The sequence below is a fragment of the Xyrauchen texanus genome, chromosome 40 (assembly GCF_025860055.1).
Source record: "Xyrauchen texanus isolate HMW12.3.18 chromosome 40, RBS_HiC_50CHRs, whole genome shotgun sequence".
NCBI lineage: Eukaryota > Metazoa > Chordata > Actinopteri > Cypriniformes > Catostomidae > Xyrauchen > Xyrauchen texanus.
In genome coordinates, this window is record NC_068315.1 from 11910998 (window position 1) to 11924730 (window position 13733).

Sequence of the window (13733 nt, forward strand, 5' to 3'; positions counted from 1 at the left end):
CAGTTGACGATGGATGGATGGATGGATGGATAAAAATGGCCAAATAATGGCTGATTAAACAGCCTGGATGATATCGGTCTATCACTACATTTAATGCCACAATTTAATATGTTTGATGTAATGTATTGCAACCCAAGTAAAATGGCTCTTCTTAAGCAAGAAACTTGTTTAACACACATTCTACTGTAATTACGTTATTTATCTTTTTTATCTGTAGATCACAGAGCCCTACAATAAGATTAGTGTTTTCCACTATCATCCAAAAGTTTTATTGTAATGTGCAAGTCCTGCGGCATGTCTTCTGTCTGAGCCATTTATCCACTGATTTCATTCATCACCATTCTCCTTTTTTACCTTCCGTCCATCTCTGATCCCTTTTAAATGCTGCGTGAGGAGAGCTATGTTCCCTTCATCTGCATTCTTTCCTTCTCACTCTTTCTTTCTCTCTGTTTGCTCTTTCTTAAATGCGTCATTGTTAAAGTCCTAGTAAATAGTATATGAGCTCTGTCGGAACAAAAGCAAAGGGATATGGTAGTTTATGTAACATACGGTATATAATAGTTCTCTGTCTAAAGAACATCAGGATTATACCTTTGGTTAAAAAAGGGACACCAATTTGCAGTTTGCACTTTATTTGTGTGTAACAAAATGTGGTGTAAAAATTGAAGCTTGTTGTTCGTGTAGTTGACTTACAGTATGGCTCCAACATGTGACCATCAGTCGAGTCGGACACCTATGCAGACACCATATGTTACTTCATATAGATATGAGCGAACTCTTTTAGAATACTGATTAGGGCATAGATCCCTTTGAAATAAATGGCTATGCATGCATTGATGAGATCTAATAAAGAGATCAGTGAAGCAGCCAAGAAAGGTAAGATTAGATACGAAGGTTGTCCATATTATATTAGAGGTTGATTGTCACATCTTGTTTAGTTTTGCAAGGGCTTATTTAAAGGGATAGTTCACTCAAAAATAATTCTATAATTTACTCTCCCTCATGTTTTAACAAACTCACTTTCTTTTTCTTCTGTGGAACACAATAGGAAATGTTTGGCAGAATGTTAGTCTCAGACACAATTTACATTGATTCATTTGCAACCTTTTTTTTTTTCATTTAATAAATTTGTTTGTGTGTGTTCCATGGGAGAAATACAAATATGAGGGTGAGTAAATGCTGACAAAATTGTCATTTTTGGGTGAACTATCCCTTTAAACCCTGCATGGTGTTCATAAACACCTGACTGAGAAGCTGTTTATGTTTAACAAGATAGTCAACATTAATATCTGTTATAAAATGCAGAATATTTATGTTTTTGGTGCTATATTATTTGTTTATGCAGGTGGTGATGTATTGTGGATAGCCATGGCAGGAATACATCAGATCTGGGCTCTCTTACTGGAGGACTGGAAGCTTCCCAAAGGGAGGTGAGCTTGTCTTCCTGTGTTCTCCATGTCTATATTCAGGACTGAAAAGCCAATGTTCATAAGAGACCACGGGACTGCCTGAGTGATGTCATCTGCTGGGCAACCATACAATGCACTGTTAGCGGAAAGAGTTCCGACTGTCCTGATTCAACATAAACTCTTAACTTTGTGTGCTGTTTGTGAATGGAACATTTCTCCTGACAGTTTTACAACTGCAGTGAGCACAGATAACAGCTTAATGTCAGCTAAAGTACAAGTGAATAAAAAACCTATTAAAGTTGAAGTGTAATTTTTTGTGTTAAAGGAATAGTCCCAAAAATGAGAATCCTTCCATTATTTACTCACTCTCGTGTCATCCCAAAGCTGTATGACTTTCTTAGGCTGAACACAAGATGTTTTGTTTTGTATACAATTTTAGTGAACAATGGCAGTGGATAGTGCCTCACTTTAAAATTTAAGGACTCAAAATTATCATAAAAATAGTCCATGAGACTCCTGCATCATATTCCAAGTCCTCTAAAGACATATGATAGGTTTTAATGAGAAACAGTCAAAAGTGTAAATTATCATAATTTTCGCACCCTCATGCCATCCCAGATTTGTATAACTATCTTCTGCTGAACTCTAGAAGAATATTTCAGCTCTGTAGGTTCTCACAATGTAAGTGAATGGGTACCAACGTTTTGATGCCTTAAAATGCTCAAAGGCAAGGTCTGGGTGAAAAATAGATAAATATTTAAGTGCTTTTTTACTATAAATTCTCCTCCCTGCCCAGTAGGTGGCAATATGCACGAAGAATGCGAATCTCCGAAAACAAAAGAAGAATGTGAAAGTAAAAGTGGAGATGGCAAAAAAAATTACTTAAATATTGATCTGTTCTCACCTACACTTATATGGCTTCTGAAAACATGGATTAAACCGCTGGAGTCGTATAGATTACTTTATGCTACCTTTTTATATGCTTTTTGGGGCTTCAAAGATTTGGTACCAATTCACTTGCATTGTGAGTTAAAATATTCTTTTAAATATCATCTGTTGCACGGTCATGAGGACTATGAGAGAAGCTTGTTTACAATGGCATGCGTTTATGCGAGAGCTTGCATTGTTTTTAGCGGTAAACAATCCAGTTTTCATTGTGAATATGTGAGATACTATCAGTGAGATTCTCTTATAGCGATCATGAATGTACAACAGACAAAGATTTTCATATTTTTGCGAGAGTGATTGGGGGAAACCTATTATTTTTGCAATCAAATTTGGTGACATTCATGATGCAGAAATTACCCTTTAAATATGATTTTGTGTATAATGCATTTTAAGACATTTTTGGCTCCAACTACAGTACTTTTTTTTTACCAAGATAAGCTCTTACATGCTATTAGAAGCTAATGGTGAATATTATATCAATTTTATCACAATACTGTATCTTGTTTTAGATACAGCCAAGGTAATTAAGGTGTAATGTTCATTTTGCCAAATAATCATTCTTACATGCCACAATCAGACTTAACCATCTTTATCTAATCTCTTCTTCAGCAACCGCAAAAAAGGAACGTGTGTGTGCTTTGCGGGCAGTGGGAATGAGGAGAACAGAAATAATGCATACCCTCATATAGCAGGTCTGGCTCAGCCGTCAGGCCTGGCTCTTGCTCCGACAGAGCCCTGAGAGTGTCTCTTCATCGCGGACAGTGAGAGCAGTACCATCCGTAGCCTTTCCCTGAAAGATCATTGATCACTGTCAAACATGTGGTGGGGGGAGAGGGAGTTCCTCTGGTAAGCCTTACCTGCTGTGTTTGCATGTCCGATCACAGATATATACAGGGTTATAGATGTCTCCAAACAGCTGGGTTTGACATAATGAATATACTGTAAGTCAATCAGACACCAAGGAAGATGTTTGAAGGTGTGAAATGTGAACACATGTGTCCATATAGCGTTGTTGAACGGGTCAAATGAGAGGACTTTCGGCCTGACAGCTCTTTGGCCATGTAGACCTTAATGTCCTCTGATCAGACATGAGATTACATGAGATAGTTTCCTACTCAGCCCTTTATCTTCCCACACATACTTTAAAAGGGAAGGAGAGTCCTGTTATCCAGTTCACTTTTAGCAGAACACCACATGAAAAAAAAAATGCAGTGCTTTGTACAAGTTTGGCAGTACAAGATCCTAAAGCTTACTGTAATGCAAGGAGACATTTAATAAATGCAGTTGTGGGGCAATTTTGATCATTTAATGAATCTAGGCAACTTAAATTAGAAACTATTTTCCTACATTCCCTGGAGCAGTGGAGACATTTTTCAGATCTGTTTGATTTCTTCCTAGTATAATGGTTTCTTCTGGCAGGGAATGAGAATGGATTGGATTTTGCCATGTTTGGTCATCAGACTAATGAGCTTTTTTTTTTTCTTCCTTGCGACACCCAGTGACTTAGTATGTACATTAGACCACCATTGAGATGGTAAAAATACAAAAAAGGGTCATTTAGAAGTTCTCATAAGTTTTCCCCGAAGCGTGACGTTGTTCGCAGGGGCTCATGAATGGCCTTTTTAGGTTGTTTGTTTTTTCTTTGTTTGAGCAGAACTTGTTTGGAGACATGGATGGTAAGGTTGTGGATGCAAAGCTGCAGCATCCATTGGGAGTTTCATGGGACAAAGGCAGCAGCCTTCTCCATGTGGCCAATTCCTACAACCTCAAGGTCCGTATCTGCAACAGACATAACCTTTTCCTTGAGTATTATTTAATGATCTTCATTTTACAACTAGAAGAGAGACACACAGTTGGGGCAGGCATGTATTTTTAGCAACATACAGTATGTGGTGTTGCTATAGAATGGTGTAATAAGTTACTGGGACATTCACCTTGAAGAAATCTTTGGTTAAAGGAATAGTTCACCCAAAGATGAAAATTCTCTCATCAGTTACTCTCCCTCATGTCATACCAAATGTGTATGTTTTTCTTTCTTCTGCTCAACACAAAATACGTTTTTTAGAAGAACATCTCCGCTTTGTAGGTTCAGGTCAACAGGGTCCAAAACTTTGAAGCTCTAAAAAGCACATAAAGGCAGCATAAGTGTAACCCATACTACTCCAGTGGTTAAATCCATATCTTCTGAAGCGATATGATAGGTGTGGGTGAAAAACAGATAAATCTTGATATAAAAACAATGAGGAGAGAAGAGGGCTGTTTGAAAGTGGAGATTGATAGTAAAAAGGACTTAATTATTGATCTGCGTCATATAGTCAAGTCATTTTTATTTGTATAGTGCCTTTCACGACACACATCATTTAAAAGCAGCTTTACAGAAAATCATGTATTAACAGAAAATCAAACATAATAATTGTATTTATAACCCCAGTGAGCAAACCGAAAGCGACTGTGGCAAGGAACAAAAAACTCCAAAAGATGTTGGTTAATGGAGAAAAATAACCTTGGGAGAAACCAGACTCACTGTGGGGGTAAATTCCCCTCTGGCTAACATCATGAATATAATGCCAATATTACTTATGTATAGTGCAAGCCATGGTTTAAAATTATTAAACTAAGTAAGTGTTAAGTGAGAGTGTTTACACATAGATTTTGTATGAACTGTAAGATTAATGACTAATGTCTTTGAAATCCATCCTGGATTAACTGCAGAAACTAAAACCTAACGAAAACAGACTTATTGTGAGTTGGAGGATAAATTAGGTGTATGCCTGGCTAAATAGATGAGTCTTTAGTCTAGAATTAAACTGAGTGAGTGTGTCTGAATCTCGAACAGTGTTAGGGAGACTATTCCATAGTTCTTCACAGTCAACACAACTAAAGTGCCAAAAAAGGTTCCCAAGCTTCCCAGATCCATCCCAGTCCTTACCATGCAATCAATCACTGTGTCGTCAGGGCAGTCTGTTACTCTTTTGCTAAAATTGTCACTGCCAACTGGGACCAAACTGACTGAAGAATCCTCTAGATGCTGGAGCCTGTCGGCAGAAGGTACAAAATCAAAATGCACTCAGTGAGTGCATCTATACTTCATCCTTTTTCTAATTACATGGAAATTGGGTGCAATTCATGCCATTTACTTTACATTTACTGCATATTACATGCCATGCAAATTATGTAATATTCATTGAGGCAGTTGAAATGACGTACATTTACTGTCCTCAAAGAAAAAGTCCAATCTTTTTTTTTTTTTCATTTTTTTTTTCAGAGAATATATTTTGTATAAAAACAAAACATCTATTCAAATTGTGTTTCCATTTTAGCTTTTTATGTAAAATGTGGACATTGTCCACCTGTGTTACTTTACTCATCATAAACTGTGAAATACACTAACCAAAATGAACTACTTGGATAGAAGATTTATGTGGATAGAAATACTTTTTAAAATATATTGTTATTATCTAATTTGGTTCCATTTTCTTAAATGACTGGTCATGAATTGTAAAAGTTCTATACAGTTTTGTCACAAATTATTAAAACTTGTGGAGTGACTCATGGGATCCATGAAAGTGTTACTAATCAGGACCCCAACAGGATGTTAAGAAATTTTTAAGGCTTAGAAGTCAAGAAAAGGTTATGTTGCACCTCCTACAATTAAAGGGATAGTTTCCAAAATGAAAATTCTCTCATCATTTGCTCACCCTCATGCCCAGATGTGTTTGAATTTCATTTTTCAGCAGAACACAAACAAAGACTTTTAGAAAACTATCTCCGGTTCATTCAATGCAAGATGAATGGTGATCAGACCTTTGTGGCTCCAAATATCACATAAAGACAGCATAAAAGTAATCCATATGACTCCAGTGTTTAAATTCTTCTCTTCAAAAGCAAAATAATAGGTGTGGGTGAGAAACAGAACAATATTTAAGTCGTTTTTGACTATAAATCTTCACTTTCAAAAAGCCCTCCTAAGCACTCTCCTCATAGTTCTTTTGTTTTTGGCGATTGTCATTCTTTGTGCATATCGCCATCTACTGGGTAGGGAGGAGAATTTTTTTTGTGTGTGTGTGTGGGGGGTGTTGTGGAGGTTTAGAATAAAAAAGGACTATTTTTGTTGAACTATCCCTTTAATTTATTTATTTGTACAATAGTAAGCTTATATATTTATTGATAAATACACTTTAACTTAAATAAATATACACATTTTAACTTAAAATCTTGTTAAAATGTTTTCCCACCTTGTACACTGTCCCTCAGGAGTTCTACAACAGCTTGAACTGTAGTGTTCTGTTAGCTGGATTGCTTTGTTCACACATTTTCAGCAGGCTTCATGTACCAGCTGGCTGTACTGGGAGACTATCCAAGGATAAATAAGCAATTCCTCTGTGCCTCCCAATGCACGGTCAACCCTTTATTCTAGCTTACCTATCCTTTCTCTGCCTCCCTGTCCATCTTTATTTAAATATTTTTTTGCATCATAATTTCTGCCTCATCCTCTTCCTGTGTGCTGCAACATTTATCTTTCCTGTTGTCTGTTCCTTTGGCCTCTCTCCACTGTTAATACAGAAATGTCAATCCCACCCAAATGCGCATCTTTTTCCACGACTGATAATCAATCGAGGCACCAGAGTCTTGTACTCATTCCACACTGGTTGTTTGTCTAAGTTCCACAATAGAATGTTCTACCATTCCATAAGCAAACACCTAATTAGTTAATGCAGGTGGTCGTGGTTGAAGTGACAAAAATCCCAAAGGACACTCCTGCACACTGTAAATACAACAAAGATACCATTAGTCTCCATAAAAAAGCCTAACCATCAGTGGGCGTTAAAGGCTCAGAAACCCCAACTAATAGTTCTGTCTGACTTTGTTTGATGGTAATTATGCAACAGATTACTGTGAGTGCTTGTTTGTGTGTGGCTTTGTGTGTTAGCAGTGAACATTGTGTTTACATGTTATAGAATATGAGTATTAGATTGAGTTCCTGTCATTTGACCCCCTAGAAATAATTATGTAAATAATTGTCTATAGGCTATTGTTTTCTGCTCATCAGTTTTTATGGCTCAATGGGTGTTTACAAGGGTAAGAAATGTATGGGGGCTCTAGGAAAAAATGCCCTGAATAATGAAAATGTGGGGTTAATAATTACCCCATAAAGTATTTTTATTCTATTTCCTATTTGTAAATTCTCTCATCATTTGCTCACACTCATGCCATCCCAGATGTGTATGACATTCTTCAATAGACCACAAATGAAGATTTTTTTTAGAAAAATATATCAGCTCTGCAGGTACATATAATGCAAGTGAATGGTGATCAGAACTTTTGTAGCTCCAAAAATCACATAAAATTAATCCATATGACTCCAGTGGTTAAATTCATGTCTTAAGAAGCAATATAATAGGTGAAGGTGAGAAACAGATAAAAATGTAAGTAATTTTTTATTTTAAACCTCCACTTACACTTTTACATCTGAAAGTGAAAGTTTAAGTAGAGATTTCAAGTAAAAAAGGACTCCGATATTGTTTTGTTTCTCACCCACACCTATTATATTGCTCCTGAAGATATGGATATAAACACTGTTGTCATATGGATTACTTTTATGTTTCTTTTATGTGATTTTTGGAGCTACAAATGTCTGATCACCATTCACTTGCATTATATGGACCGACAGAGCTGAGATATTTTTTCTAAACAGCTTCATATGTCTTACAAGGAAAGTCATACACATCTGGGATGGCATGAGGGTGAGTAAATGATGAGAGAATTTTCATTTTTGTGTGAACTATCCCTTTAATACTTTATTCTAGGCCTAGTATACACATAATCGCATAAAACAATTTCATGTGGATTTAAATTTATTGGTAACAGACTAGAAAGATTATTTTGTTTTTTGGGGGTAAACCATTATTTAAGCAATTCTGTTTAGTGACTCTAGTGGTGCAAAAAAAAATACACCCTTCACCTTTAAATAAATGATTAAATTGATATATTGTACATTAACTACATACAGAGGCAAGTATTGTCCCTTAATGGAAACGTTAATTTCTGACCCTGGAGTGCAAGACTAAGCTCACTAAGAAACAATAAGCTCAAATCCTCTCCTGTCTACTTTCTCACTGGGGATCATGTGATTAAACATTGCTCTAATTCTAACTGGCACTTGTCTTAGCAGCCTGCCTTTGATTCAAGGCCAGTGACACAAACCTGGTACACACTGCCGTGTAGAACCTTTAACAAAGTTTATTTTGCAGTGCTCACGATTCCATGCTGCTAGTGTGCTTGCATGCACACTGAAATATGCCAATAATTGCCATACAAAAATAATAATAATTAATTGTGTTGGTGGATGTCATGTGACATGGTTCTATAGATTCCAATACCTTTTAAAAATCAGCCATGAATATAAAACATTACAGGAATTGTTGTTGACCACACACTGAGCTCACAGTGGTGTTTTCCTCTGCAGGTACTGAGTGGTTACTGGAAGGGCAAGCTGTGACAGGCAACATCAGTGATCTCTCCAAGCCCATCTCTATCCTCTCATCCATCCCAGCATTTACTCTATCCCCAGACCCCACATTGATACTTGACGTCTGGGTCTACTGATGAAGGCGGTGTTCTTCAAATAGCCTCTTATAATAGGCTCCACACCCCTGGAAGTTTCCGTTACTGTGACGCTTGAACTGCCTTACATCATCTTCCATGTTCTTTATGTTCAGTATAGAGCACATTTAATAAGGTATAGTTAACCCAAAAATTCAAATACCAAGTAGTCCATATGACTTGTGCCGTATAGTCAAAGTCTATAGAAGTCAACTAAAAGCTTTATGTGTGGAACAGATCAGATTTAAGTTGTTATTCTCTGATAATCTTCCCCTCCAATGACTGCATCGCCAAGGACACCTCTGTCAAGCTCCTGAAGCTTGCAGACAACATTACTGTCATCGGCATCATCTGAGATGACGATGAGTCTGCATACAGATGGGAGGTTAAACAGCTGGCTATCTGGTGCAGTCAAAAGTACCTGGAGCTGAACACGCTCAAAACATGAGCGTGAGATGATTTTGGACTTAAGGTGGAACACCCCAAGACTGACCCCCCTCACCATTCTAAACAGCACTGTGGCTGCAGAGGAGTCATTCATGTTCCTGGGAACTACCATCTCATAGGACCTGAAGTGGGAGACCCACATTGACTCCATTGTGAAAAAGGCACAGCAGAGGTTGTACTTCCTTCACCAGTTGAGGAAGTTAAACCTGCCACTGACTCACAGATACAGTTCCACTCAGCAGTCATTGAGTCTGTCCTCTTCTGTTCAAAGGACAGTTCGGACTGCTGAGAGGATTGTTGGTTGCTCCCTTCCCTCACTTCAAGATCTATACACTTCCAGAATGAGAAAAAGGCTGGAAATATCACTCTGGACCCCACTCACCCTACCCACTACCTTTTTGAATCTTCTGGCCGGTGCTATAGAGCACTGAGCACCAGAACCTTCAGGCACAAGAACAACTTTTCCCTCGGACTATCCATCTCAGGAACCGTTAAAACTGCCCCATTGAGCAATAATCATGTGCAATTCATAGTCTAGTCTTTTTATATTTATCCAGCATATCCAACCTCTTCTGTCATTACGTTCCCTTGCACTGTATATAACAGATACGTATTTAGATTTGAACTACATATGTGTATGTATATGTGTGTGTGTGTGTATATATATTATTTTCTGTTCAATTTTTATGTGAATATACTTATATTTTGTGTGTGTGTATGTGTGTGTGTGTGTGTGTGTGTGTGTGTGTATATATACACAGTGCATCTGGAAATTATTCAAAGCGCTTCACTTTTTCCACACTTGTTCCACAATACAGCCTTATTCCAAAATGGATTCAATTCATTATTGTCCTCAAAATTCTACAAACAATACCCCATAATGACAACGTGAAAGAAGTTTGTTTGAAATCTTTGCAAATGTATTAAAAAAAAAAAAAAATCATCTGTACATAAGTATTCACAGCCTTTGCCATGACACTCAAAATTGAGCTCAAGTGCATCCTGTTTCCACTGATCATCCTTGAGATGTTTCTACAACTTGATTGGAGTCCACATGTGGTAAATTCAGTTGATTTGACATGATTTGGAAAGTCACACACCTGTCTATATAAGGTCCCACAGTTAACAGTGCATGTCAGAGCACAAACCAAGACACGAAGTCCAAGGAATTGTCTGTAGACCTCTGAGACAGGATTGTATCGAGGCACAGATCTGGGGAAGGGTACAGAACATTTTCTGCAGCATTGAAGGTCCCAATGAGCACAGTGGCCTCCATCATCGGTAAATGGAAGAAGTTTACTGAGCGATCGGGGCAGAAGGGCCTTAGTCAGGGAGGTGACCAAGAACCCGATGGTCACTGTGACAGAGCTCCAGCGTTTTTCTGTGGAGAGAGGAGAATCTTCCAGAAGAACAACCATCTCTGCAGCACTACACCAATCAGGCCTGTATGGTAGAGTGGCCAGACGGAAGCCACTGCTCAGTAAAAGGCACATGACGCCCGCCTGGAGTTTGCCAAAAGGCACCTGAAGAATTCTCTGACCATGAGAAACAAAATTCTCTGGTTTGATGAAACGCTCTTTGGCCTGAATGGCAAGTGTAATGTCTCGAGAAAACCAGGCACAGCTCATCACCTAGCCAATACATCATCTCTACAGTGAAGAATGGTGGTGGCAGAATCATGCTGTGGGGATGTTTTTCAGCGACAGGAACTGGGAGACCTTTCAGGATCGAGGGCAAGATGAATGCAGCAATGTACAGAGACATCCTTGATGAAAACCTGCTCCAGAGTGCTCTGGACCTTAGACTGGTGCGAAGGTTCATCTTCCAACCGGACACAGCCAAGATAACAAAGGAGTGGCTACGGGACAACTCTGTGAATGTCCTTGAGTGGCCCAGCCAGAGCCCAGACTTGAACCCGATTGAACATCTCTGGAGAGATCTGAAAATGGCTGTGCACCGACGATCCCCATCCAACCTGATGAAGCTTGAGAGGTCCTGCAAAGGAGAATGGGAGAAACGGCCCAAAAATAGGTGTGCCAAGCTTGTAGCATCATACACAAAAAGACATGAGGCTGTAATTGGTGACAAAGGTGCTTCAATAACATATTGAGCAAAGGCTGTGAATACTTGCAGGTTTATGCAAACGTTTAGGCACCCCTGACAATTTCCATGATTTTAGACAGGTATATAATTTTGGGCACCCCAACAGAAATATCACATGAATATTTAGTTGAGCCTCCTTTAGCAGAAATAACAGCCTCTAGACGCTTCCTATAGCCTCTAATCCTATAGTCTGAATTCTGGATGAAGGTATTTTGGACCATTCCTCCTTGCAAAACATCTCCAGTTCAGTTAGGTTTGATGGTTGCCGAGCATGGACAGCCCGCTTCAAATCACCCCACAGATTTTCAATGATATTCAGGTCTGGGGACTGGGATGGCCATTCCAGAACATTGTATTTGTTCCTCTGCATAAATGCCAGAGTAGATTTTGAGCAGTGTTTTGGGTCGTTGTCTTGTTGAAATATCCAGCCCTGGCTGAACTTGTGACTGATTCCTCTACATTATTCTCAATTATCTGCTGATATTGAGTGGAATCCATGCGACCCTCAACTTTAACAAGATTACCAGTACTGGCCACACATTCCCACAGCATGATGGAACCTCCACCAAATTTTACTGTGGGTAGCAAGTTTCTTGGAACGCTGTGTTCTTTTGCCTCCATGAATTACGCCCCTTGTTATGACCAAATAACTCCATCTTTGTTTAATCAGTGCACAGCACCTTCTTCCAAAACATCCAAAGCATCACTCTCCTGTACAGCTTCTCCTTGTGCAAAGTGCACTGAATTGTTGAACGATGCACAGTGACATCATCTGCAGCAAGATGATGTTGTAGGTCTTTGGAGGTGGTCTGTGGGCTGTTTTTGACCGTTCTCACCATCCTTCGCCTTTGCCTCTCCGATATTTTACTTGGCCTGCCACTTCTGGCCTTAACAAGAACTGTGCCTGTGGTCTTCCATTTCCTCACTATGTTCCTCACAGTGGACACTGACAGCTTAAATCTCTGCGATAGCTTTTGTAGCCTTCCCCTAAACCGTAATGTTGAACAATCTTTGTTTTCAGGTCATTTGAGAGTTGTTTTGAGGCCCCCATGTTGCCACTCTTCAGAGGAGAGTGAAAGAGAACAACAACTTGCAATTGGCCACCTTAAATACCTTTTCTCATGATTGGATGCACATTTCTATGAAGATCAAGGCTTAATGAGCTAACCAAACCAATTATGTGTTCCAATTAATTAGTGCTAGGTAGTTACAGGTATTCATATCAACAAAATGACAAGGGTGCCCAAATTTATGCACCTGTCTAATTTAGTTTTGATTCATATTGCACATTTTCTGTTAATCCAATGAACCTCATTTCACTACCGAAATATTACTGTGTCCTTCAGTTATTTGATAGATCAAAATGAAATAGCTGATCCAAACACCCAATTATTTATAAATGAAAATCATGTCAGGGGTGCATTAACCTTTGCATGCGCCTGTATGTACATGTGATTTTTTTTTTTTTTTTTTATAAATTTGCAAGATTTCAAACAAACTTTTCACATTGTAATTATGGGGGTATTGTTTGTAGGATTTTGAGGACAATAATTCATTTAATCCATTTTATAATAAGGCTGTAACATAACATAATGTGGAAAAAGTGAAGTGCTGTGAATACTTCCCGGATTTTGCGTGTGCGCATATTGTCTTCTTGTGTCTTCTATATATACTTTATTTTTATTCAATTTTTAATTATTGTTTTATTATTAGCTATGCTTTTGCTGTTTTAATTGTTGTGCTCTGGAAGCTCCTGTCACCAAGACAAATTCCTTGTATGTGTAAGAATACTTTGCAATAAAGCTGATTCTGATTCCAGTGGGCTATTAACCACTGCGAACTGAGCATTGAATAAGTGATTTGAATTTGAGATCAGTTGGATTCATTAGCAGATCATTGAAACTGGTTCAACTGATTAATTGAAAATATCCAAATCAAAAGAATGATTCTTTCACAATTTGGAATGCAGAGTGTTTCAAGGAAATCTAAACCGGATGTAAAGATTATCAGTGAATAAGGGCAAATTGTGGTCTGTTTCTCACAATAAGTTATCACGTGGCTTCAGAAGATTTGGGATATTTTGCAAGATTTTAATTCTATAGAAAAGGGTGGTCAGGAAATCATTTAAAAGAAATCTCGTTTTGTATACAGACGAAAGTCATATGGGTTTAGATTGACATGAGAGTGAGTAAATAATGATAGAATTGAAAATTAAAACACAAA